This window comes from Sciurus vulgaris, assembly GCF_902686455.1.
Source record: "Sciurus vulgaris genome assembly, chromosome: 2".
Lineage (NCBI taxonomy): Eukaryota > Metazoa > Chordata > Mammalia > Rodentia > Sciuridae > Sciurus > Sciurus vulgaris.
The window spans coordinates 172,538,192-172,542,710 of NC_136462.1; the positions used below are offsets into that span (position 1 = coordinate 172,538,192).

Below are 4,519 nucleotides of genomic sequence, written 5' to 3' on the forward strand. Positions count from 1 at the left end.
TGTTATGCAGCAACAGCAACTCATCACAAAAGCACAATGATCAATCTCAAATGAGGTTAAAATGATTTCAAATATTCCTCGAAGAATTTACCTCCATGGCTCTACTTTTTCTTAGAAATAAGAAAATAAACATGTGGAATCAGGAAACCATGGAAACTGATGTGAGAGGAGAAGAGAGAATTCCCAGGATGGTTTTAAAAAATTACAAAGTTGGGGGAAGGACAATTCCAGAACATCAATCAAGTGACGGCTGCAGGAAGCCACACACTCAGGCTGGAGCACAAAGTTCAAGGGCTGCAGGAAGGATAGCTTCAAGGAAAAGAAGATGACCTTAAGGAACCACCTAACGTTTTTTAAACAAATTGAAAAGGGAAGTACACCTCTGGTGGACATTTGGGGTAGGTTGGTAATATAAAAAAAAGTGAAGGGAGAGATAGAGAAGACAGACTGACAAATGCCAAGGGAAAAAAAGTAATTCAAGGCTGGGGAGATAGCTCAGTTGGTAGAGTGTCTGCCTCGCATGCACAAGGCTCTGGGTTCAATCCCCTGCACCACCCAAAAAAAAAGTAATTCAAGAAATAAAATACAGCTCGGAGCAGTGGCGCACACCTGTAATCCCAATGGCTCAGGAGCCTGAGGCAGGAGGATCGCAAGTTCAAAACTAGCCTCAGCAAAAGTAAGGCACTAAGCAACTCAGTGAGACCCTGTCTCTAAATAAAATACAAAATAGGGCTGGCGATATGGCTTAGTGGTCAAGTGCCCCTGAGTTCAATCCCCAGTACCCCAAAAAATGAAATAAAAAGGAAAGAAAATACAATAATAACATACAACTCGATATATTAGTTTGCTAGGACTACAGTAACAAAGTACCACAAACCCAGTGGCTTAAACAACAGAATGATATTGTTTCACAGTCCTGGATATTGAAAGTCCAAAGTCTACGAGGGAGAAACCATCCCATTCCTCTCTCCTGGCTGCTGATGGTGTGCAGGCACTCTTCAGCATTCCTCGGCTTTTAGAAGCATCAACCCACTCTCTGCCTTGATCTGATCATGGTGTCTCCCTGTGTGCATTTCCCCTTTTTAAAAGAACTCTGGTCATATTAGATTAGGGTCGTCTTAACTTCATTCCCTCTATAAAGACCCTATGTCCAAATATGGTAACATCCTGAGTGCTGGGTGTAAGGACTCCAACATATAAATGGAGAACATAATTCAATCCATGACATTTGAATATCAATAACATATACACTACTGCGCTACCAAAAAATTGCATAAGTGTATCTGAGGAACTTAAGGGACAAAAATGTGTGTGCACACACAAGAGCATGTACTTTAAAAAGCATGAGCAAAGGGAGAACAGTGGAGAGCGGTGACAGAGAATGGGACAGCAGTGACTGAGATTGGGGGTCTCTGATGACCTCATGGTGTGGCACGCCTGCCTGGTGCCTGGGAATGTTTCTGTGCAAGGGCACAGGATGCCTAGCTGCTGAGGCAATGCCCCGCATGAGGAGGCTCTGTGCAAGAGTACTATCAGCTATGACCTTGATCTCAGGCACACAGTTCCTGGGAAAGGAGGAACTCATGCTGGACAACCACGTTACACCAGCTCCACTTCTCCAGTTCCTGCCTGCCTTACAGTAACTTTAACAATGGACTTTCTTGAGAGCTACACAAAGCTCCTAACATTGCACTTTGCAACTGTGGATTGCAACTATGGAAAAGCTACATAGGATATTCTAGTGTCTGTAACTTTCCTAAATACAAAGAATAATGATTGTATAGTCTTTAACCTGATAATGAGACATATATAAATAAACATTGCTGGCGTAACTCTTTACATCTGCATCTCCATCAGAGAGTAGAGCTCCACCTGATCCCAGCTTAATCTTCAAGATCTGTGTCTGTGAATTTTTGTTTTCCAATCCCCCTTCACTTCTCACCAGACTGGAGAGTTTGGTTGCGCTGGTCAGGACAGAGAACTATCTTAAATTCTCATATTCCACAGTAGAAAATTAGGTGCCCTACAACAGATAACCGAATAAAGAAAATGTAGTACATATACACAATGGAACATTACTCGGTCATAAAGAAGAATGAAGTTATAGCATTTACCGGTAAATGAATGGAACTAGAGACTATCATCCTAAGTGAAATAAGCTAATCCCCCCCCCAAAAAAAAACAAAGTCCGAATGTTGTCCCTGATATGCAGATGCTGATTCACAATAGGTGAGGGGGTGGCTCCATGGGATAGGACATGGAGGAGTTGGGGGAAGGTGGGGTGATGGGAATGGAAAAGGCAGTAGAATGAATTGGACATAATTTTCCTATGTTCATATATAAATACATGACCAGTGTAACTCCAGATTATGTACAGCCACAAAAATGGGAAGTTACACTCCATGTATGTATGATATGTCAAAATGCATTCTACTATCATGTGTAACTAAAAAAAGTACAAACAAAAAAGAAGAAAAAATAGTAGATAATATCAGAAACCAAAAAAAAAAAAAAAAATTAAATCAAGATAGAGCTGTATACACATAATATTTACAAATACAACAGCAGATATCTTAATCTCTACTGATTCTCTATGATACAAAATACCATTCAATAAATTCTTTTCTGCCTGACAGAGGCAGTTGACAACTGTAGTACATTGAGTTCACTGATGCCCCAATTAATGGCACACTTTTATCCATTCAATATGATTTTTAAGCTCTTCCCATCAACAGGAAGTCTGTCTCTCCTTGCCTTACAACTTGCTTTGGCAATGTCATTACTTTCATAGGATTAGGAAGCTACTTAAAACTTAGTACAGTGTCTTTGTTGATAACTGGCAACACTCAAGTTCAATGCCTCAAGTTCAATGGATTCCAACTCATTTCTACTGAGAACCTGTTAAGTGCAGATAAGAGTGTGCCAGGTATCAGTCTGAGGATCCTCTGCTCCAAATCCATCCCTCGTGCTTACTCTGCAAACTGCCAACTGGCATGATGTGAAGTATTGTCAGTAGGTCTCGTGCACTCCTCTTACCCAGCTTCCGCAGCCTGTGGTTGCTCCAGGGTCCCATTCCTGAAGTGGATTTCTTCCATGTGCAACGAGTAGCAGCACCAAGCAGCCAGCAGCTTCCTCGACACCACCAAGGCACCTCTCTCTGGATATCCAGCATCCCAGAGGGCAGGTTTCCAGCAAGTTCCGTTAGCACAATGCCTTGGCCAAATTTACCTACCATCCAGGAAGCCACAACATCATCCTGCCAATAAGGTCACAGTGACAGCAGGAGCCAGAGATATGACAGGTAGTCAGGACGAGACCTTGATAAGCTGGGCAGCCCGTGTGATCCGCAACTTCATGGGAGCCTGCAGGTATGTGCCTGAGCCAATCCCTGGGGAGAAGCCGCACATGATCAAGCAAGTGATCAGCACTTGAACAGCGCATGGGCAACATCCTGATTGGACAGGAAGTTCATGACCACCAAGCATCTCATTCTGATTGGATGTAGAAACCCCCCTCCCTTAATGTCATTAGCCAACAGTTTTAAAGGTCACCTCCAACCACACCATATAAACCCCTAGATAGTAAAGCAATTTCGCTGGCAACCCCTCCCTTGTACAAGCTTTGCTTCCTTTCCATTTCCAAAATAAATTCTGTTATTTTTTCTTTCACCCTCGGTTGTCCATAGGTCTATAGGTCTCACTTTCTGTGGATCTTCAAGACAAAGAACCTTCACCTCTTTGCCTCTCAAGAGGACCTCAGGGGGAACACTCCATTTCCACTCTTTCTTGGGAACACTAACTCAACCCTAGGCCTAAGTAACTACTCTTCACATCTGCAATTCTAGCATTCTTTACAACTCTGGTCGCTTCCTACCGTCAAGTGTCCATTATTTCAATCTTCTGTTACAGTTACGACTTCTCCAGGAAAGGGTCCAATATAAAGCACATCTCCAGATAGGCAAGGTGGCACATGCCTGTAATCCAGTGACTCAGGAGGTTGAGGCAGGAGGACAAGCTCAAGGCCAGCCTGGGGAACTAGATGAGATCCTGCCTCAAAATAAAAAAGGGTTGTAGATGTCACTCAGTGGTACAGCACTCCTGGGTTTGGTACTGGTAACCCCCAGTACCAAAAGAAAAAAATAAAAGAGCACATCTCCAAAAGAAGCAGCCTTGCAATTCCTAGGTAAACACCCAACAGAAGTGCGTTCACATGTTCACCAAGACTGATCTAAAATTGTTCATTTCAGCACTGTTTTTAGTGGTCATAAACTGGAAATTATAGTTATATTAAAATGGATGAGCAAATTATTTAGTCACACAGTAAAATAGGTATACACAACCCTGATAATAAATGAACATGGGTTAATCTCACAATGCTGAGAGAAAGAAGTCAGTGCTAAAGAAAACACACTGCATGATCTCAATACACACTTATTGGTTTGTTCAAGTATAGGACAAAACTGATCTATGGTGTTAAAAGGAAGAAGGTGGTTACACTTGGGGTGAGGCTGGGGCTATAG

General features: G+C 42.4%; 1 long non-coding RNA gene across 1 annotated transcript; it reads right to left on the reverse strand.

Annotated features, from left to right (window-relative positions):
* Positions 1 to 1,838: 1,838 nt before the first annotated feature.
* On the reverse strand, positions 1,839 to 4,098 carry LOC306652941. The gene is made up of 3 exons (XR_013761585.1): positions 3,037 to 4,098; positions 2,899 to 2,974; positions 1,839 to 2,023 (listed from the first exon to the last, which is right to left on the reverse strand). It is a non-coding gene; the product is annotated as an uncharacterized lncRNA (long non-coding RNA).
* Positions 4,099 to 4,519: the final 421 nt, after the last annotated feature.